General features: G+C 42.3%; 1 protein-coding gene across 5 annotated transcripts in view; it reads right to left on the bottom strand.

The window, feature by feature from the left end:
* The window catches only part of TMOD1 (tropomodulin 1), a 305,423-nt gene that overhangs the window by 251,022 nt on the left and 30,693 nt on the right, over positions 1–23,708 (bottom strand). The window contains exon 1 of one of the 5 annotated variants that reach the window (XM_033917781.1): positions 11,037–11,055. The exons of the other annotated variants lie outside the window; for them this stretch is intronic. The gene's annotated coding sequence lies outside the window, so the exon portion shown is untranslated. Of the gene's footprint in view, positions 1–11,036; positions 11,056–23,708 lie in introns of those variants that run through there. 5 annotated transcript variants of the gene reach the window in all.

Here is a 23,708-nt window from a genome sequence, read left to right as displayed (position 1 = left end):
TCCAGCAATGTGACCTGATAGTGGGAATCCAATGGATACCACATTTGTTTGTGACTCTTTTGATTAATAGTGTGCTTATTTACAGATTAAATTCAACCCTGAATCATTACCGATGGAAGAAAGCATGCCGGAGCTCTGTGTTTGTCTGTTTCTGTTATGTGTTGTCTGTTTTAGCTTAAGGGGTACCCCAACATTGCACATTGGCCATTTCCAGAAGTTATTCCACCCCTTCTATTAGTCCAAATGGTACCATATCCCTTTCCAAAAAAAAAAAAAGGATTCCCCCACATACCAGAAAGTATCTTATGAAAACCATGCTCACAATGATTTTATGCTATGGCTCACAGGTAATCGAGGCCAGCAGCGTGCCAGATTTTAGGAATAAAGGGGACGCCCATGTGGGATCCCTACGTGGGTCAGGGCAAATGGTCTATAGAGTGGGCAGACTTGATGGGCCTTGGCCCTTTTCTGCCGTCATCTTTCTATGTTTCTATACAGCCCAATGATAATTTAGTTAGGGGTTATATTATAAAAGGATATCTGAAGAGAAATAATTAGAAAGCTTTATACCTGGTAAAATGGTGTTCATTGGTATTTGATATTTGCTAAATAAAATTAAAAAAAATGGTCTCTCTTTATTTAACTTACCAGGTATATACAGTGCAGTGCACATCTCTGACATAAGTTATTTTGGCATCACATTCTGTACGTGTGTATGGTCTCTCTTAAATGACATAATAATTATGTCCAGAACATAAAAAGGTGTATTTTCTGAATGTCCTACAGAATACCTTTAAGTGCATTAGTGTTGTTTCTCTTATCTCACACAAATACTACCTTACACACAAGTATTGTGTCAAATGTTATCACATTCTGTACGTGTGTATGGTCTCTCTTAAATGACATAATAATTATGTCCAGAACATAAAAAGGTGTATTTTCTGAATGTCCTACAGAAGACCTTTAAGTGCATTAGTATTGTTTCTCTCATCTCACACAAATACTACTTTACACACAAGTATTGTGTCACATGTTCTCACCTTCTGTACATAAAGTGGTTTTTCTCCTTTTTCTCTTATCTTCTCTTTTACCACTAGGGGTGTTTATTGTAACTAAAGCATTGAAGCTAAATAGTCATGAGGAAATATTTTCCTTGAAAAATCACGTACTGGGAAATGTTATTCCATATAGACTTTCATCCTTTTGTGATAAAATTGGTCAGCTCTGCTCTCTCATTCTGATGATTTGGCTAACATGCTGGGTTAAGAGAAAATTTCACCAGCTCGAGAAGATGATGACACGCAACCAGACATACAGTGCCATGAAGCTATTATGTGACACCGACTTGGGAATAGAAGTGATTCACATTAGGGCTGGTCTCTGGGGGCGGTGCTCGTGAATCTTACATGAGTGAAGGCATGTGAGTAGCATAGCAAGCCTATTGAAACTGGAGCATAGCCAGACCCTAACCAAAGCTGCTAAGAAAAACAGGATACCAGATAACTGCAGTGATCGATGGTGACTATGAAGCTACCCTAAATGTATGTAAGCCATGAGTAAGAGCACAAATATAATATTAATAAGATTATTAATTTCCATGATTCCCTATACGTGATACTTTCAAGTAAAATGCCTAATTAGCAAGAAATATTAGGGAATGCAAGAATACCAGGTTTAGCACATAAGAAAATAATTTATGAAGGGAAAATTAATTTTCCCATTTTACCTTTGCTTAAAAGTAGAATAAATACTATTGTTTCTGAAATACTGGCTGGCAAACAAGCATATTTTGGCTCCAGAGTAGCAGATGTATTTAGAAGGGAAGGTGAATGGGTGCCAAATACTGTATATAATTATGAACTAATGCTACGATATGATCAGTTAATGTTACATGTCGTTAATGATATCACAAAGAATTAACTTTATCGCATTGATTTAAAAACCACATCACATTCTGTACCCTTAGATAGAAAATGGTGTAAATTTTGAAATGAAACAATGTTTCCTTAGTACTGTTAAACTTGTGATTCCTGCTAGTCAAGCTCCCTTTTCAGTATGTTTACAGAATGTTAGTGTGTTGCAGTGAGCAAATAATGTAATTGAAATACTAACTTGCATTCTGTGGCAGATCATATTGAAACTACCACTGCACTCCATGGGTGGGATGCTATTACTAGAGGCAGTGATATGGCATAAAAGGTGTTTCTTCATTTTGTACTCTATAAATTTGTTTAGCTATCTTTATGTTAACATTTCTTAATTGTCGGACACTCTCTCCCCTAATTCGGAGGACTTCTTAATTTGGAGAAGCAGACTTGAGTATCCAGGAGTGGAATGTTATACCTCAGCATATTACTGACATGTTCAGCATATTACTTACTGACATGTTCAGAATATTACTGATATGTCTCCTCAAGTCTGCTTATCTGACCTTCGTATCATGAGCGTTACCTTGATCTCAAAGGGGCAGTAAAGTTTGCTCATTTGAGAACCTGACTTCCTTTGCAGGCAAGCTGCTCAAATAACTAAAGACTATATCAAAAGGAAGGGGACAGTGACAAGTATCTGCTAACTTGACCTTTTTGACCTAGGAATTGCCCAAACAGCCTCAAAGGGACAGTAAACATCCTAACCTCCTTGATCTTCAAAGGGACAGTGAAACCAGTCTCATGGGAAAACAATCTCTGCAAACACCTCATTCATAACCTCAAAAGGACAGTAATGCCAGATGGGACCTGAATGTTGACAAAACCACATCAAAGGGAGAGTGAAACCAGATGGAAAGTCGGTTTTCTGCAAACACCTCCTTCTGACATCCTGACCTGGGTGTTGTCAAAACACAGAACAAAAGGGCAGGACTAATTGTAACAGCAGGACCAGCTGTTTATGCTTTTACTATGAACTCCACAGTGTGCATCCTATATAAGACCGGGATTCTGACCCTGACATCAGAATCCATGACGTTTGTCCACGTCTCACGGGACAGTCCTTTGGTCTACCCATCTATCTATTGCAGGGATTCCCAATGGTGAAGATGGTCGTTATATGGGGTCAAGGTGATGCTATTTTATATTTAATTCTTATATGTGTATAATAAAGTGTTATTGTTTATGCTTTATATTGTCTGTGTGCTTTTCTGAGTGTCACTGATCATCCTACTTGTCAGAAATTAGTGGCGGAACACACATCCACCACCCTTTCTATAAAAAAAGTATTTTCTTATATTACTCCTAGCCTATCACCTCTCAACTTCATCCTATGCCCAGAACTTTCTTTCAAATGAGAGACTCGACTCATGCACATTAACGCCATGTATGTATTTAATTGTCTCAATCAAATCTCCCCTTTCCTGCTTTTCCTCCAAAGTATACAGATTGAGATCTTTAAGTTTGTCCCCCATATGCCTTATGATGAAGACCAAATATCATTTTAGTAGACTTCCTCTAGACCAGTGGTCTTAAACTCAAACTCTTTGCAGGGCCACATTTTGTATTGGTGGGTACTTGGAGGGCCGCAGAAAAAAATATTTAGGGGTAAATTCTCTATTAGTACGTCTAACTTAGGCGTGCTTTAGACGTCCGGTAAACGTAATTGGCAATTAACGGTATTTAGGCGTGCGGTAGACGTCCCTACAACCTCTTCGCGCAAATTAGACGCAGGTTTTAGACGTGGGTACGGTTTTGTTTTGTTTTTGTTTTTTTAAATTATACTTTATTTATACTCTTCATTATCACACATTCAGCATTGTAAGTATAGGATGATGAAAACCATAACTAAAACACAGTATACCATTTTGTAAACTATATATTAGTTAATCTAGCAGAGAACACTTCTGTGTTGTATCTTTTTCCTCTAGGATATCAGAATTGTACAGTTTACCATTAATACAAGGAAAAAAAAATATGTTATGTTTCAAAGGAGAACTAGAAGATGAAACGTACCGAGTGGGTGTTGAACTTACATTATCAGTATGGAAGGTGGGAACCGGTAGATGTGTGCTACACAGAAAGCTGTACAGGAATGTCATACTCACCTCCTATTAGAAGTGGAAAGGATAGGACTTTGAACACCATATAGACTTTTTATAAACTTTGTTTAACTTCCACAAAGACTGGCAGGAAAGGCACCCTAAGTCATCCAATAAGCTTTCTCTCAATTTTCCAGAGACATTATTTCAGAAAGGATAGTTTAGAAGTGATATCTTGCTCGAAAGAACACTCTCCTGGTCTTAAAACATTGCAACAATCAGCTCATTCTTCACAACAAGAAACAAAACACAGATTAAACCTGAATGTGGCTTCCAGTTCACAGGAAGAGGAAGTAGCAAGCAGCACAATGCTGATCTCATTGTGACATCATCAAGGTGCACCTGGAATGTAGATATGCCACAAGTAAAAGACAAGCCGGGAGTTGAACTCACAACCTACAGATGATCGATATAGTGCTTTTACTCACTGACCTACACCTGTGTCTCTGGTTCCCCTGTCATAGCATACCTTAGTGATGTGCTAAAGTATACTCTACTTAGCTATCATATCACAGTCAGTTGAGGCAAAAGACTGGTAGCTCAATGGTGTAAAGCACTGTTGTCACGGATGCAACACCCATATTCTTAAGTATGGTTCAATAAATGTAATACAAAGTAAAAATTATGCTGTTTATTTTATCAAACCCAAGCTCAACTTTGTAATGTATTATGTATAGTCTCGCTAATGTGTTTGTGATGAAAATGAGATGCGATAGGTGTATATCCTATATAATAAAACCCTAGCCGCGCATGCGCACATACCTGCGTGCTTCTGTGATCTCTGCTCTGTGATCAGTAGGTCTGTGGCTAGCAGGAGTGCAGATGCAGCAGCCAGGCGACTCCCCCTTCCCCCCCTCACTCACCACCAAACCACCACCGCCAAAGCCTCCTCCTTCTGCCCAGCCGGGAGGAGGGCTCCGAGTCGCTGAAGACTGTCCCAGATCAGCTTACACGGTCCCTAAAAAATGAACCTTTTCATCTGAGGCGCGAGGCTGCGGTGACCTCCCTCCCCCGGCTCACTAAGGTTTCATCTTAAGAAATTCAAATGCGTTGTTGAAAACGCAAGTGACTGTCCTCTGTCATCCTAGACACCCCTACAACACCCCAACAACACACTCCTGCAGCATAAACCCCTCATGTTATAATCAAGTAAAAGACAAGCCAGGAGTTGAACTCACAACCTATGGATGATTAGTACAGCGCGTTTTATTCACTGAGCTACTGAGCTACTTAACTCTAGCCCTAACCCTAACCATAAAGTAGCGTCTGACGTCATAGCTTGTACGTAAAGCCATTTCTGGAGACTCCTATTCCCAAATCCCCAACATAGCTCAGTGCTTAAAAGCACTGCATGTATCTTCCAAAGGTCAGGGGTTCAAGTCCTGACTAAGGTTACCAAAGACATAATATTCTTTTTTTTTCCACCCACCCAAACATGCATAGCTAAGCTAAACTTGTCATTGTGTTTGGGGGAGGTGAAGTTTCATTAGGTTTACATGGTAAATTTCAAAGCGTTCTGCTATACTTTTTTGTATAACAGCGATATCGGCGTGGTTTAGGATGTAATCAACAGTGTGATGTAGCGCGGGTCGGCCGCTGCAAGCACGCCCAAGCGGCACATAAACGTCATCGCGTTGTTTTGCGTTGTGACGTCATAGAATCACCCGTTCTTCATACGCAGTTATTTCTCCTAAAATGGCTGCCAGGAGACAGCCCAACTTCAGCACTGCTGACAGTAAACTCCTGGCAAGGCTGTTTTTGGTGCGCGAGCACCGTTATTTTGTGATACCGGGACATCGCAGGACATACCTGCAATATAGAGAGTCCTGGACCCGCCTGACCCGGCAGTACAATCAAAGAGCCTCATATCCCAGGGAAGTAAGTATTCCAAGTCAGGCCCTCACAAATAATCATGTCAAATGTAATGATGATGGAAACCTGTCTCAATCAAATTGTCATGTTTTTCTGGGTAAATCTTGATTCCTTTTAAAAACTACAATTGTGCATAATAAATCTTTTACATTGAATACTGAAATTAAAGCACATCCCAAAGGAGCAGTAGTAGGATTTCAAATGACAAATTCAGCTCCTAGAAGGCATTTATTCCATTCACAACATGCACACAACTAATTTTTGGGTCACAAGCTTCGCATTTGTAATAGAAACATCTTGAAATCAACTTTGCCAAAGGAAAACAAATACCTTCACCTTTCCTGTATCAATCTGCTGGTCTAGGGAGATAGTGGCATGACGTTTAAAGTGACAGCGTCAGTACCCTGACGTCAGGGGTTTCAAGCCACGCTGCTCCTTCTGACCAAACTATTTTATTGCCCCTGCTGCATGATTGTAAGCTCACCAGGACATGCTGTAATGTGGGGCAGTGCTGATAGGCTACAGTCTCAGCACCCTGGGGTTGTGAGTTCAATCCCACACTCCTCCTTGTGATGCTGCCCATGTCACCTCAACCCCCCCCCACTGTCCCAGGTACAGTAGAGAGATAGCGATGCCTCCAGCACAGAAAGGGGAAAATGCTGGAGTACGTGAATACATTCATGTAAAACATGTGGCAGAAGGGGGTGGAGGCAGGCAGCAAAGCGGATAGGGGCTCTTGGAGGGCAGTATACTCCATTTTTATGTGCTTATAGAGGTCAATACTTAAGTAAACATGTTATGCCACAGTGCTAGATGGCACTCATCATATCCCTCCCTCTCTGTTCTTTCTCTCTCTCTCTATTATCCAGGTTGAGGATCTCAGGAAAAGGGGGCGGCTGCTGAGGCGCCAGGAGCGGGCCTTCCATGAGGGGGTGAGGGAGGAATTGGGCACTGAAGCCGGTGAGTAATGAATCCAGCGTGTGTTTCTTTGTGATCAGCCTACCAGAATAAATAGATGAAAATGCTTGAGTAGCTGTAAACCATTCTTTATCATAAAATCTGCAGTAAAGCTGCTATTGTGATATCATGTCACAATGGCGTTATGGTGTTCTACTTGCCTCACTTACTTACGCTACATTTTGATGTTTACAGTGGAGTAGATGCTTTGCATCCTGTTATTAGCATTTGAAGAAAATAACGTAGTAAAGAATGTCATGTTCAAAAGTGTTGTGGACATATCTGACTGGATCCTATTTCTCTCTTGTCAAGCAGCAGCGCAGGCACCCCCTCAGGAAGCCCCGCAAATAATGGAGGGAGCCCCACCCTGGTCCTCAGCGGAGGAGATGGAGGAGGAGGAGGAGCAAGAGGCCTGGCAGCCCTCAGGACCACCCACACCGCCTGCCCCACCACTGCCCCCTGGACCTCCACCACTGCCCCCTGGTCCTCCACCGCCTGCCCCACCACTGCCCCCTGGACTGCCTGCCCCACCACTGCCCCCTGGACCCCCACCGCCTGCCCTACCACTACCTCCAGGACCACCACCACCATCCCCTGTTGGACCTTCCCCTTCCCCCACCCATAGCCCTTCCCCTCACTCTCCTGCCCTTCCTGTTCCCATCCCACCCCCTTTCCTTGCTGTTCCCCCCCAGGAGCAGCCCGACCAGCCTCAGGAGGGGGCAGGCAGGGAGATGGAGGCCTACTCTTCCATCTTGGAAGAGGTGCAGGTATTGAGAGGGTGTGTTGAGAGGATGGAACATGCCCTCTTGCGGCTGGTAGCCGAAAGAGGGCATGGTGCCAGCAGCCATACACCCTCTCAATAACTGCACCTCTTCCGCCCCCCTCGCCTGAGGTAGCTCAAGCTGCTCTTGGGGGGCACCCACCCTCTTTCCCTGCATTATGTGTTATGTAAATAGTTATTTTTTTCTAAAGTTTACATTTTTAAAAAAGTTTTCTATTGGAATAAAAATTTTTTTTATAGTTTAAACTTTCCTGTGTGGTTTTAACCTTGTAGCATCAGCAGTTTAGTGGACAGAGTCCCAAGGTAGATAGGGGTTCAGGAGGGACTGCTGAATGGGCCCTTTTCAATATAACAAGGTGACATATAGAAAGTTTGACAATCTTTATTGGGGTCTGTCATTCATTCTATTACCTGCTAGCCACTCTGATGTCAAATCATTGCAGAATCTAGGAAAAAAGTAAGTGAATGCAAGGGTATATGCAACTGTAGGTAGATGACGACATCTCAGCTATGATGTGCAAAATAAGGCAGTCCCTGTTCCAAAGTAAATGGCTACATAAGGAAGAGAATATAAGTCACTGTGGTAGATTTGTTGTTAAGGAATAGGGTTACTGCTACTAAGAGTTGGCTCCACACCAGGAGAATCCAAATGAGACATGTGGGTTTTTCTTCCTTTCACGGAAGGTGATGGAAGTAAAGGCCACATACCTCAATCTATCCTCCTGGTTCTTGAGCTGCACTATTTTGGTTAAGCAGGTGTGGAAACCACAAAGATGCTCACAGCTGCACTGCTCTCAGTAATACAAAACTCCATCTGACAATACTGCAGTTGCCTGTCTAAGACACCTGAAAACAGAAAAGAGGAGAAGCTGGTTTACACAAGGTTCACAAACAGGGGGTTCAACCCCCAAGGTCCATATCTGTCCTCCCTTCCCTGAAGCAATGTGTTAACCTCATTTATGTTGAGCTGCTTAGATGTCACCGTGGTAGAGTTGTTAAAGCAATAGCCTTAACTCGCTGATGGTGTGGGTTAATATCACCTGTAATCCTCCACTGCTACTGTTTAGAACTCATGTGAAGGAATAGACTAACTGAAAACAAAAAGTTTGTGTGCATATAACAGCAGGAATGTTTTTGCTAATTAATCTTCTAATTTTTATCACAGTATAATATTTATTCATAAGCTTCATTGAAGCTTTAAGTCTTTCCCTTTCCCCTTTTGTGCTTCCCTTATTTGTTTCTTACTCTTCAAATATATTGTAACTCTTCCCCATATTATTCCTCATGTATCTTGTTTGCGAATGTATTGTCTGTCTTTTAATGTATTTTTCCCTCAATATTTGTAATTTTAGTAATTTGTAAATCGCTTAGAATTTGGATTAAGCGTTTAATCAAAATACAATAAAACTTGAAACTTGAAACTTGAAACTTGTTCTATGAGGCCAACATTATCAATTTACTATTGTTCCTGAAAGTCATCAAGGATACCTGTGTGAAGAGAACAATAGAAGTGTGAAACATTTATTTCACTCATCAGAAGAGTGACTCAAGTGAAGAATAGTAGAGTAAGCAAATAAAGGTTACCATATATCATTCTCACCTACAACTGTTTGGCTAGGTGCAAGCTGGTGTGCTGAGCTGATGAGCATAGTTAACCTGAAATGAAGAATAGAGAGAAACTGTTAACAAAGACCTATGTCTCCAAAATTAAAAACTGAAGTTGTGGCAGAACACACACCTAGAAGTAACAGAGGTGCTAACATACCTTTAGACTCCTTATTAAAAATGGCAGCCATTAGCCACTCATTAGGAATTTTCCACCTGAACCATGTACACTGATTGGATGTCCACTGAATGGCAGTGTTCCCCCCCCCCAACACACCCAACCTATTCTTATCAATGAGTTAGTACACAGAACCATTCCTCACCTGATTTTAACTTGCCTGTAATTTGATTCTACAAAGAATTAACTTTAGCTCTATGAGTAAACCCTCTCAGATGTATGAACACATCCATTTTACTTACATATCCATATTTCTACCAGCAAAATATCTACCAGCATGGTCTTTATCAGTCTTCTCAGTCATTTTTGTCAGCCCTGTGGAATGGAGAGTAAGAGATATCAGAAATAAAATAACTATTATAAACAATTGCACACAATGAAAGCCCATAAAGAGAAGTCAGTTTTTGCTGGTTGGTTTCTTTAGTTCTATCATAAGGACACCTAAGTAGCTTACAAAATATAATTCTCACCTGGACTTACTATCTGAGCTGCTTCTAGAAAAGATAAAACAACATATTAGAATGACATGTAGCTTGTTAATGGCTCTGTGGAATAGAGAGAAATGGGAGGCAGAGATAGGAAAAAAAAAAAGTAAAAGACTAAGACAGAGTAAAGTCTCAAACATCTGCATAAGGAATAGGACAGAATAGAAAAGAAACACTGCTCACCTGGACCTTCTTATATCCATGCACGCCTAATTAGCGTCTGATGTCAGTAGGGCAGGAAAAGTTTCTCAATGCCTATTGGGCACCGTTCGGGTGCGGTTCCTTGGCCCGCTTCCTAACCACGCCCATCACACCTCATTGGCTATCCTATGGGGGGGTGTTTGAACGTGTTCTACAAGTAGCCTGAAAAGATATCTTCACCTTACAACATGGCTCCAAAACGGAAATCGAATTTCTTGCATGGAGAGTTGCAGATATGGAACCGTTAGGATTCAAATCTAATTGGATGTGGTTTTGCAATATACAGCTGTAGTGACGTTGTAGTCATTTCCTTCACATCTCTAAGCTTTGATATGAAGCTCTATGCTCTAAACAAAGGTACCTCTATAGCTCTATGCCTTAAGGCATTGCTTTTCATCTTCCATACATCAGGGGGTTCAAGTCTTGAGTAAGGTTAGCAAATAGGTTATATTCATTTCTCAGCCAGGACACCTGGTAACTCTTTAGCCTTGCCTTTACATATCAATATTTTGCTTCAGCTTTTATTATGTGCAGCCCATTGTCTAATATTTAATGCAACCTGTTCTCTCTCATGCTGAACACCCTCCCCCACCAAAAACATCCCCCCCCTAACTGGATCATTCTTCAACACCTGTCCAAGCCCTCTAAAGTTTGATTTAACTCATAGCTGTTGGCCAATGCCTATATTGCATCAAAAGAAACACATTCCTACTAGAATGGCTTGTAGTTAGGAGTAAATGAAAGTATCTCATGCACCTGTGGCTGCAGAATGCTGAGGAGAAACAGCAAATTCCACCACTTCTGAGAACTGTTAGGATGCAAGGAAACAAAAGTGAACAACAAACAGCACTGCAATCGGCTCTCTTTTGAAAGCAAAGAAAAACCAGCACACATTATCAGCACTTAAAAAGAGAATAAACAGATACACACCTTAACATTCCAGCTTCCCTCATTGCAAAATGGAGGTCTTCAGTTGCACAAAACTGACCTCATTGTGACCTCATCAATCTGCACCTTCAAAGTAATATGCCACAATTAAAAGATGTGCTGGGTGTAGAACCCACAACCTCTGGATGTTAGGAGCACAGGCTGGCTCCTAACCCATAGAGCTACAGCTGCTTGACTGAGCTGTCTGTGCTTCATTAGGTATCATATCAGGATGAACTCAAATAAGTTTAAGCAAAGGAATGCCTAAAGATTTGGAAAGTTTTCAAGTAGAAAACAAATATCAAATATGTATTAAAGAATTGCAGCACAAATAACGCCTAAACGGAACAGATTATTTACAGTCATATATGCATTAGTACAGTGCTTAGAATGAAGATTAGCGTGTGAGAAAAACGGAGCTCCACCTCACATGCATTCAAGCACACTTGGGAATATGGGTTTGGGGCTCAGTGAAAGCAGCGCTTTTAACCAGCTTCTTTCCTTGCATCTGGAACTGGTTCTTCAGTACTTCCCTGCTGTATTTCCTGTTGCTCACGTTATTTGTCCCCATATGGATTACCACCGCTGTATCTTCCTCTTCCACGCTGTTGATGATCCTGTCGATGCGGCTCACTATGTCTTCTCTTGCCTCTCTAGGCGCAGGTCCATTTCCCTGGTGTGTGGCCATCTCTCCAGCTGTAGGTCCATGTCCTCCATGCACTTCCATCATCCATCATCCTGGCATTGGCTTGCACTGGACTCATCATCTTGTGGGTTCACTCCACTGCTTCCAGATCTCACTGCTGTGTCATCCATTTCTTCCTTGTGGCTGTTCTCCGGGTGATTCTCACTCCCTGTAGGTGTATCTCGGCAGTTCCACTGTTGCTGGTGATTTTCCTCGACCTCCCTCTATGCCTCCTCGATGAACTTCTCCAGCTTCTGGACTTCATATTCAATGGTTTCCTCTGTTTTGACGTTCTCTGCATCTCTGTCCTGCTTCTCCACTTCTCAAAATGCTTCTAGTTCCAGTATTCTGCCCTCTAGGAGTCTAACTTATTTCTTCAGGCTCTCCAGTTCTCCGCATCGAGTGCATATATAAGACCACCTCTCAGAGGGGAGGTAGTCATACATATGGCAGACGGTGCAGAAAACTGGGTAGCTCATCTTCCTGCTTCTGTCTGTTGCTTCCATAGCGGCTGGTGTCCTCTGTGTCTGCTGCTGGTGTCCTCTCTGCTGCTCGAGCAGTGACTTGCCCCTTCTGAAGGCCCTTCACAAAGGCACTCTCGCTAAGGCGAGCGCCTTTAATGCACGCCTTTGACATGTGCCGAACAGCTGAGCACTGTTGGCTCCTCCCCTTTTAAGGTGAAACTCCTGATCAGTACCTGGCTGACATCAGAGGGGTGGGTGGAATTGTCTCTGTGGTGCCTTAGCAACGATCAAATTAGCTGTGAGGGGGAGTGCACGGACCAAGGAAGAGGGCGCCCTGTATCCAGCGGATTGCGACGGGTTCTGCTAAGGGTGGAGAGGAGTGGCTACCCCGCGGTGTTCATGCTGTGACAGCGAGCAGTGGAGGAGGGTACTTTCCCTCAAATGGACTTTGCCAGGCCCAGCTGAGGGCAGAGAGGAGCATAGGAGCAGAGGGTGTCCTGTATCCAGTGGACTGCGATGTGCTCTGCCGGGGCGGAGACGAGTGCGAGTGTCATTGCGGGAAGAGTGCACCCATTGGGAGCGAGTGGACTGCAGAGGGAGCCGGTAGCAGCCCCACAGAGTGGCAGGACCCTCCTTGCTGGCGGCATTTTGCTAAAGTGGAAGGACTCTTAATCGATTTCCCAGCGGTGGGGGCATTTGGGCTGAGTTGGGCTAGGAGAAGAGCAGGAGAGGAGACATGTTCAAGCCCTGACAACCTATTGCAGGAAAGAAAAGAAAAGGCAAGATTGCTTTGAGGTGGTAAACGCAGTGTTGAAGGAGAATTATCCCTGAGGAACTTCTGCGGAGATCTCAGATGGTATAAGCCGGGACAGGAAGAGCTTTCTTCTCTTTTTTCTATGATGATTGTTAATGAAAAGACTCGATTATAATAAAATAATAGATTTTTAAAATCTTACTTTCCCGGAAGAAATTAGGTGACTAAGAAATAAACAAAATATATATATATATATATATGTATATATATATATTTTGTTTATTTGTTTATTTCTTAGAGTATGGCTAATACCACGTTCTTTTTCAAATTAGTCCAATTTTTTATCCCAGTATGGTATCAATGATTTTTTAAATATAACAGAAATGCCAGATGTAACAGAAATGCCAGCTTCGAATCAAAACCTAACACAGGAAAAAGAGGAGTCAACTATACTTGGAAAAGAAACATTAGAGACATTAGAACAATTGCTTTCGCCCACTACTTATGAGGAATTTAGGAAAAATCTAAAAACACACTTGTTCCTAAAGCATCTAGACAACTGATCCTCTCTTTTCTCTCCCCTCTATAGTGATTAACTTATCCTATTGATCACTCTCTCCTCAACAATGAATTTCCTGTCCTATTAATTCTCTTTCTTCCTCCCCTCTTAAAGCCAATCAATTTGTTACCTTTGCTTAATCTTCTGTAAACCGCATAGAACTTCACGGTATTGCGGTATATAAGCTGTTATTATTATTATTAGATTCTCCACAAGCAAATTCAGTATTGGCTAGTAAAGGGTATTTACAACATTAAACTCTCATTAGCAGTATTCACATCAGATATTAATGTAAATATTGATGGCTTACATAAAAAAATGGATGATATGAGTCAGAGCCTCCAATAATTTGAAGAATGGGTTATTTCGTATGAACAAAAGATAACGGAAATTCAACAACACTGCAAACAAATAAATCTTTTAATAGATGAGTTACTTCTCAAGTTGAGGACAGAGAAAATAGAGCAAGGCAAAATAATCTGAGATTCCATGGGATTCCTGAATTGGAAGACCTTAAAGACCCGACAGCCCTTATACAGTCTATATGCCATAAGTTTCTACAAATGGAAAATCCAGAAGCAGAACTCCCAACTATGAAATTCGAACGGATACATCGAGCTCTGGGACCACGTAAAGTGGAGAGGCTAAGAGACATAATAGTATGTTTTATGAGATATCCACAGAAAGAGAGAGTGCTACAAGCAGCTCGGAGAATTGGCTATTTTATGTGGAATAACGCAAAAGTGGAATTGTTTGCAGATATCGTTATAAATGGTATTATCCTTTTGGGATTTCTTTTGTGCTAGAAGGCAAACAACATAAAGTTACATCAGCATTGGAGGCTCAACAGTTACTTATACAGGCCAAACTTTGGACTACTGAGGAAGAAAAACAGCAGAAGAATCCATCATAACCTCCATCTACAGGATAGCTGAGCCAGAGATGACAGAGTGGATCAAAAAAAGAGACTACAGAGACAACCAGAATAATTTAAAAAAAAAACTCCTCAAAAGAGTTTATAATAATAATGAGAAGAATCGAGGATATTAATAATTTTATAATTGTTAGATAAAACAAAGATAAGATGCTGCAAAGGGGTAGATAATAGGAAAAGTTGTGGAGAACCGGGTTAGGGTTAACCTTCTTCGACTCTGATGTCTGGAAATGAATTTGGTACCTGATCTTATCGACTAGAGACTGGATCTGGGTTCAGAGATAGAGGACAGGAGAGGAGGGAAGGGGTAGGAGAGAGGGGAGAAGGGGAAGAGGGTGGGATAGGGGGATTAGGGGGTAAATGGGTGGGAGGATGTGTGCAGAGAGGTATTGATGAGATATGATTGGTGGGAAAATTGTTTGGATATGATAAGTAATTGGGGGAAAATATATAATATGGAGTATATTTATGGCAATTCCATGTTTAATATATGGCTGAACGAGTTTTTATGTCCTTGAATGTCCAGGGATTGAACTCTCAGCGAAAATGACAACTATATTTTCAGGAGGCCAGTAGAGTTAAGATGGCAATTGGTTTCCTACAAGAAACGTACTTATTACCAACTCATGAGAAATATTTTCATCATGCTCGTTATAAAGAAATTTATTTTGCTTCTAACAAACTGAAATCTAAAACTAATGGAGTTGCTATTGTATTTGCTAACCAGTAGATGTTAAAGAGGTGGTTCGTGATAAAGAAGGCCAGTTCTTACTTTTAAAAATATTTATGGAGGGTCAATTATACACTCTGTTAAATTTGTATGCCCCTAATGCAAATCAAGGTGTTTTTTATAATAAAGTAAGGGACATACTGACACAATGTGCAGAAGGCAAAATTATAGTAGGAGGTGACTTCTGTCTTACTTTAAATGTGAAGATGGATAATTCTAACACTGGAGTGAATTTTGGTAAAATTGAATGACGTCAACTACGTCTACTCATGGAGTCATGGGATTTTATTAGGAACATTGTCACTCCACAGAGTTTTTTTGGTTTTCTATGGAGACATCAACATCCAACAGAGATCGATTATACTTTTTATTCAGATGTCCATTCTTCATATTCAAGAATCGAGCTCTGGCTGGTGGGGAAAGATTTGATGGGGGCTGTTAATTCCTCTTCTATAGAAACTAGGATATGGTCTGATCATGCTCCAATCTGTTTTAATTTAGTGATGCAATCTGCCCAATCTGGAAGGAAATAATTAGATGATAGTATCCTGTTAGAATCTGTACATGTGCAACAATTGGGTAAGGATTTGGGAGAATACTTACAATTTAATGATACAGGAGACACCTCAGGATTTAAAAGCAAACTAGATGCACATCTCCTTATGAGGGGCATAGAAGGATATGGGTGACTACAAATTATTCAAAAAAATAACCAACAAATATTCAGAATAAAGCTGATAATAGTGGAAAAACCTCAGTGTTTCAAGGAAACAACCAAGAAACTATATGTTCAGTTATAAACTGCCATACAAAACACATCCCAGGTCAAAAAACTCCATGGAAAAGATCCATAAAGATACAGTTTAAAATACACAAGTTAAACTGCAAAAAAACAGCAAAAAACTGTAAAAACTTGCCATTTTCCCGGGAAGATTTTTTGAAGCAGTTGCTCTCTTTCTAAAGATATTCCCCTGACGCAGCCACTTGGCGAAACAGGGCCTGTCGGGAATACTGAGTTCATTCTTTGAAAAGTGTGTCTGGTTCCATATTGAAGCAACGGATATTTATTTCCACTGCTTGTGGGAGATGAATGGAAGATAAGTGCAAGTTTTTACAGTTTTTTGCTATTTTTTTGCAGTTTAACTTGTGTATTTTAAACTGTATCTTTATGAATCTTTTCCATGGAGTTTTTTGACCAGGGATGTGTTTTGTATGGCAGTTTATAACTGAACATATAGTTTCTTGGTTGTTTCCTTGAAACACTGAGGTCTTTTTCTCCATGTTAGTTACTTGCCTTTCAGCCTGTTTCCTTCCACTATTAGCAGCTTTATTCTGAATATTTGTTGGTTATTTTTTTGAGTTTTTTGGATATTCAGCTTGTATACTTTTTGACTACAAATTATGCCAGGTGTACATCTGGGAGGGCCTCCGTGTGTGCGGATCGCCGGACTTGATGGACCGAAGGTCTGATCCAGAGATGGCACTTCTTATGTTCTTATGTTGACTCTCTGGGAATGTTTAAAAGTGGTAATGCGGGGTAAAATTATTGCCCTGGGGGCACATGCTCAGAGAACACATAGGCTTATGATTTGGGATCTGCGAGATCAGATTTATATATTAGAATGGAATTGTTTACCCCCTGAAAAAGAATTAAAATTACAACAACTTAAGTTAGATCTACAGGCATTAGATTTAGAGATAATAAGTATTAGACTCCAATGGTTACGCCAGGAATATTTTGAAACAAATAACAGAGCGTGTAGAATCCAGGCCCATAAGCAAAAAAAAAAAAAGACAACTCTGCAATCTTATCACCCGTGTCCAGGGCCCGACTGGAGATTGTACTACTTTAGGCCAGATTCAGCAAGCTTTTATTCATTTCTATCAACAGTTATATTAACCTGAACATATAATGGAAGAAGCTGATATCCTTGCTTATCTGGATCCTATACAGTTACCTAACCTCACCTCTGGAGAAACTCAGGAACCTACCCTTCCCATAACAGTGGAAGAATTAACATGGGCTATTAAAGATATGCCTTTGGGAAAATCACCAGGATGATGGCTTTACTGCTATATTCTATATGGGATTTCAAACGATTTTGATTCCCCCTTTGTTGCAATTTTTCAACACTTTACTAGACAGGAATTGCCATATTCTTGGCGCTTAGCGGGTATAACCTTGATACTAAAACCAGGCAAAGATCCGATATCCTGTTCCTCTTATAGACCCATCTCACTACTAGATGTGGATTATAAACTGCTTACAAAGATTTTAGCTAAATACAAACATATATGCCACTTCTAGTAGCAGATGATCAATCTGGATTTGTACGAGGTCGTCAGACTTTTGACAATATCCACCGAGTGTGTCATATATTGTATCAAGCTAGTGGTGGAAATAATTCAACCCTTATTCTGGGTATTGATGCCAAGAAGGCATTTGATAGGGTCTGGTGCCCTATATTTCATGTATTAGAAAAGATGGGAATATCTGGAACCTTCTTACACAGGCTTCGATTGTTATATTCGGCCCCCTTAACTTCAATCAGTATCAATGGAGGATATACTGAATACTTTACTTTGGGGAGGGGGACCTGCCAAGATTGTGCTTTGTCACCTGTTCTCTTTGCATTAGTTATGGAGCCTTTTGCACAACTGGTGAAACAAAATTCAAATATTTTTGGTATAAGATGTGGTAGGTTGGAGACAAAAATACTACTATTTGCAGACGATATTCTTTTTACAATACGGGATCCCTCCACCTCGTTGAAAGCTATAGTAGAAGTTATAACAGTTATGCCAATGATTATTTCTAAGTGATGTATTCATTATTTATATGATTGAATATATTTTAACACTTAATGTAATCTTGAAAATGAATAAATAAAAATAAAAATAACAGTCTTTACAGAAGGCGTTTGACAAGGTTCCGCATGAACAACTACTTCGGAAAATTGCGAGCCATGGAATCGAGGGTGAAATACTCATGTGGATTAAAAACTGGCTGGATCATAGGAAACAGAGAGTGGGGGTAAATGGACATTACTTGGACTGGAAGAGCGTCACCAGTGGGGTGCCGCAGGGCTCAGTGCTTGGACCCGTGTTCTTCAACATCTTTATAAATGATCTAGACATTGATACAACAAGTGAGGTGATTAAATTTGCAGACGATACGTAGTTATTCAGAGTAGTGAAGACACAGGGGGACTGCGAAGATCTGCAGCGTGACATAATCATGTTCGAGGAATGGGCATCAACATGGCAGATGAGGTTCAACATGGATAAGTGTAAAGTGATGCATGTAGGTAACAAAAATCTCATGCACGAATACAGGATGTCCGGGGCGGTACATGGAGAGACCTCCCAGGAAAGAGACTTGGGAGTTATGATCGACAAGTTGATGAAGCCGTCCATGCAATGTGCAGCGGCGGCGAAAAGGGCGAACAGAATGCTAGGAATGATAAAGAAGTGGATCACGAACAGATCGGAGAAGGTTATCATGCCACTGTACTGGGCCATGGTGCGCCCTCACCTAGAGTACTGCGTCCAGCACTGGTCGCCGTATATGAAGAAGGACATGGTACTACTCGAAAGGGTCTGGAGAAAAGTGACTAAGGGGCTGGAGGAGTTGCCGTACAGTGAAAGACTAGAGAACATAAGAACATAAGCATTGCCTCCGCTGGGTCAGACCCGAGGTCCATCGCGCCCAGCAGTCCGCTCACGCGGCGGCCCAACAGGTCCAGGACCTATCTATACCCTTCTATCCCCTTTTCTAGTAGGAAAATGTCCAATCCTTTCTTAAACCCCAATACCATACTCTGCCCTATTACGTCCTCTGGAAGCGCATTCCAGGTGTCTACCACACGTTGAGTAAAGAAGAACTTCCTAGCATTTGTTTTGAATCTGTCCCCTTTCAACTTCTCTGAATGCCCTCTTGTTCTTTTATTTTTCGAAAGTTTGAAGAATCTGTCCCTCTCTACTCTCTCTATGCCCTTCAAGATCTTGTAAGTCTCTATCATATCCCCTCTAAGTCTCCTCTTCTCCAAGGAAAAGAGCCCAGTTTCTCCAATCTCTCAGCGTATGAAAGATTTTCCATCCCTTTTATCAGACGTGTCGCCCTCCTCTGAACCCTCTCTAGTAACGCCATGTCTTTCTTAAGGTACGGCGACCAATATTGGACGCAGTACTCCAGATGCGGGCGCACCATCGCCCGATACAACGGCAGAATAACTTCTTTCGTTCTGGTAGTAATACCCTTCTTGATTTTACCTAGCATTCTATTCGCTCTCTTAGCGGCCGCTGCGCACTGTGCCGTTGGCTTCATTGTCATGTCTACCATTACCCCCAAGTCCCTTTCTTGGGTACTCTCTTTCACTAATATCCCTCCCATCATATAGTTGTACCTCGGATTTCTAGTTCCCACATGTAATACTTTACATTTCTCAACATTGAACTTCATCTGCCATCTCGTCGCCCATTCTCCTAGTTTGTTCAAATCTCTTTGCAATTCTTCGCAATCCTCTTTAGTCCGAGCTCGACTAAATAGTTTGGTGTCGTCTGCAAATTTTATTATCTCACACTTTGTCCCTGATTCTAGATCATTTATGAATATATTAAATAGCAGCGGCCCGAGCACCGAGCCCTGCGGGACCCCACTCGTTACCCTCCTCCAGTCCGAGTAATGGCCCTTCACTCCTACCCTCTGTGTCCTACCCGCCAACCAATTTCTGATCCATCTATGTACGTCTCCTTCCACCCCATGGTTCTTCAGTTTCCGGAGTAGGCGTTCATGGGGCACCTTGTCAAAGGCTTTTTGGAAATCTAGATATATGATGTCTATGGGGGTCTCCTTTGTCCATCCGTTTGTTAATTCCTTCGAAGAAGTGCAATAAGTTCGTTAGGCACGATCTCCCCTTGCAGAAACCATGTTGGCTGGTTATCAGAAGTTCATTTCTTTCAAAATGATCATCGATGTTTTCTTTAATCAGTGCTTCCGCCATTTTCCCCGGAACAGAGGTCAGACTCACCGGTCTGTAGTTTCCCGGGTCTCCTCTTGATCCCTTTTTAAAGATAGGTGTAACGTTGGCTATCTTCCACTCCTCCGGGATCACGCCCATTTTCAGGGATAGATTGTAAATTTGCTGCAGTAGTTCCACTATTTCCTCCTTTAGTTCCTTCAGAACCCTTGCATGGATTCCATCCGGACCCGGGGATTTGTCAGTTTTTAATTTTTCAATCTGCCTGCGTACATCTTCAAGGCTCACTTCCATGGATGTTAATTTTTCTGCTTGATCTCCATTGAAGAATTGATTGGGTTCCGGTATGTTGGATGTGTCTTTATTTGTAAATACGGACGAAAAGAACACGTTAAGTCTTTCTGCTACTTCTTTCTCCTCCTTCACCACACCCTTCCTGTCTCTGTCGTCCAGCAGTCCCACCTCCTCCCTAGCCGGCTGCTTCCCTTTAACATATCTAAAGAACGGTTTGAAATTCCGTGCTTCCCTGGCTAGCCTCTCTTCATACTCTCTTTTGGCTTTTCGAACCACACGGTGACATTCCTTTTGATCCTTCCTGTGCTCTTTCCAGTTCTCCTCAGTTTTGTCCTTTTTCCATTTCTTGAATGAATTTTTCTTATTTCCTATCGCTTCCTTCACTATTTTAGTTATCCACGCTGGGTCTTTTGTTCGACTCTTTTTGCACCCCTTTCTGAATCTGGGGATATACAGATTTTGCGCCTCGCTCACCATGTCCCTGAAAAAAGACCAGGCATTTTCTACCGCTTTCCAGTTCCTGGAAGTGTTCCTAAGTTTCTTCCTTACCATTTCCCTCATTGCTTCGTAGTTTTCTTTTCTGAAGTTAAAGATTGTCGCTATGGTTCTCTTTCCTTTCGGTATTCCAACCTCAACCTTGAACTTGATCATATTGTGATCGCTGTTTCCCAACGGTCCCACTACTTCTACTTCCTTTGCAGGTCCTCTTAACCCATTTAGGATTAAATCCAGAGTGGCATTTCCTCTCGTAGGTTCTCTAACAAGCTGCTCCATGAAGCAATCTTGTGTAGCCTCCAGAAATTCTGTCTCCCTAGCGCATCTTGAGCTTCCAAGACTCCAGTCTATCTCGGGGTAGTTGAAGTCTCCCATAATAACCGTGTTACTGCTTTTACATTCTCGCTTCATCTCGGCTTCCATTTCTTCATCGATATCTCCAGTTTGCCGGGTGGATGATAGTATAGGCCCAGCTTTATTTCAGGCCCTTTCCTTCCCGGTATTTTAACCCATAGCGATTCCAGCTTGTTGGTCATCTCTGCTGTGTCCATTCTTGTCGATTGTATGCTTTCTTTTATGTATAGGGCTATTCCACCACCCTTCTGGCCTGATCTGTCCCTGCGATAGAGCTTGTACCCCGGCAGTGCTGTATCCCATTTGTTTTCTTCATTCCACCATGTTTCAGCGACTCCAATGATGTCTATGTCCTCTGCATTGGCCATGACTTCTAATTCCCCCATTTTATTTCTTAGGCTCCTTGCATTAGTATATACGCAATTTAGATCCTGGTATTTCTTTATCTTCATTTCCTTTCCTTGTGCTTCGGTCCTTGGTTTCTTTTCTTTTGTTACAATCTTCCTAACCTCCTCTTCTGGGTTAGTTGACTCCTGTAATTTGTCCCTTGTTTCTTCCCAGTCATTTTTCCCCTCAGTATCTTCATGGGATACTTTCTTCCGAATCATTGACACTTGGTCAACTGTCGGCTTTCCCCTTCTTCTTAGTTTAAAGTCTGTTCTATTCCTCTCCTGACGTTATTTGCTAGAAGTCTAGTTCCCGCCGTGCTCAGGTGCAGTCCATCTCTCCTGTAGAGCTTGCTCTTGCCCCAGAACATTGTCCAGTTTCTCACGAAGTAGAAACCTTCTTCTTCACACCATTTCCTCATCCACGCATTTATTGATTGTAGTTCCTCCTGCCTCTTGACATCCGCCCTCGGTACCGGTAGGATCTCTGAGAACGCTATCTTCTGGGTCCTCATCTTCAGCTTCGTTCCCAGGATCTTGAACTGTACTATCAGCGTGCTTCTCCTGTAGTCTCTCCTACTGACATCATTCGTCCCGATGTGGATCACTACTGCGGTCTCTTCTGTCTCCGCTCCTTCCAGGATCTTCCCAATTTTGTCTACGATGTCCTTTGTTCTCGCTCCCGGGAGGCAGGTCACCAGTCGATCCTCTCTCCCTCCTGCTATGTGGCTGTCCACATGCCTCAGGATTGAGTCTCCCACTAGGATCGCTGACTTTCCCTTCTTCATTTTTCGCTTCGGTCTCAGGTCAATGTCCTCGGTGTGCTGCACTCTTTCTTCTGGGCATCGAATAGTCAGTTCTTCTCTCTCATGTGGTATTCCTCTGTGGGTGTCTTCTATGAAGTCATCTGCTTCCTGTTCTCCCTTCCATGTTGGTGTTTTCCATCTTTCATCTGAAGGTCGTTCTCTTCCACCCTTTTCCTGTATGCTTCCTCAATGAATTTCTCGAGTTCCTTGACTTCCTCCTCAATGTGTCTCTCACTCATGAAGTCCTCAGCTGTCCCGGTTGGGTCCTCGGTGGTGTAAAGTCCTTCTAGCTTTTGTATCTTGTCTTCAAGTCGCTTGACTTCTTTCTTCAAGCTTTTCAGCTCCTGACACCGACCGCATATATATGACTGTCTCCCCGAGGGGAGGTAGTCATACATATGACAGTCTGTGCAGAACACTGGAAAGCTCATCTTCTGCCTTCCCTCTACTTCCATTGTTGTTCCTACTTTAAGATAACAGTTAACAGATTATGTGTGACCTGTAAGTGCCCTCTGTAACTGCTTTGTGTCCTCTCTTTCTGCCTACTGCTGGTGTCCTCTCTCTCTTTCTCTCTGCCTGTTGCTAGTGTCCTCTCTATGCCTTCTTGTTGTCCTTCCCTGGTGTCCCTGGGTGTAGCGACGGCCCTTCGCAAAGGCGCTCTCGTTAAGGCGAGCGCCTTTGCTGCTCGCCTTCGCTGCACGCTGAATGGCTGCGTGCCATTGGCTCCGCCCCTATCAAGGGGGAGTTCGGGCTCTGACCTCGCTGACGCTTGGGGTGGGCGGAGCTAACTCTCGCCGCTGCCCCTGCTCTGGCTCGCTTCTAATTCCCTGCCTTTTATCTCCTGCCTCGCTCCTGAAGTCTCCTTACCTCCTCTCTGCCTTCTGCCTGCTTCTTAGCCGGTGTTCAGGTCAGCGTGTGCCTCGCACCGTTGGCTCCGCCCCTATCAAGGGGGAGTTCGGGCTCTGACCTCGCTGACGCTTGGGGTGGGCGGAGCTAACTCTCGCCGCTGCCCCTGCTCTGGCTCGCTTCTAATTCCCTGCCTTTTATCTCCTGCCTCGCTCCTGAAGTCTCCTTACCTCCTCTCTGCCTTCTGCCTTTTCTCCCTCGAACAGAGGAATTGAGAGGGGACATGATCGAAACATTCAAGGTACTGAAGGGAATAGACTTAGTAGATAAAGACAGGTTGTTCATCCTATCCAAGGTAGGGAGAACGAGAGGGCACTCTCTAAAATTGA

Source organism: Geotrypetes seraphini, chromosome 1, assembly GCF_902459505.1.
Source record: "Geotrypetes seraphini chromosome 1, aGeoSer1.1, whole genome shotgun sequence".
Classification (NCBI taxonomy): domain Eukaryota; kingdom Metazoa; phylum Chordata; class Amphibia; order Gymnophiona; family Dermophiidae; genus Geotrypetes; species Geotrypetes seraphini.
Note: the sequence above shows the minus strand (reverse complement) of the source record. Positions and strands in the feature narration are given on the sequence as shown.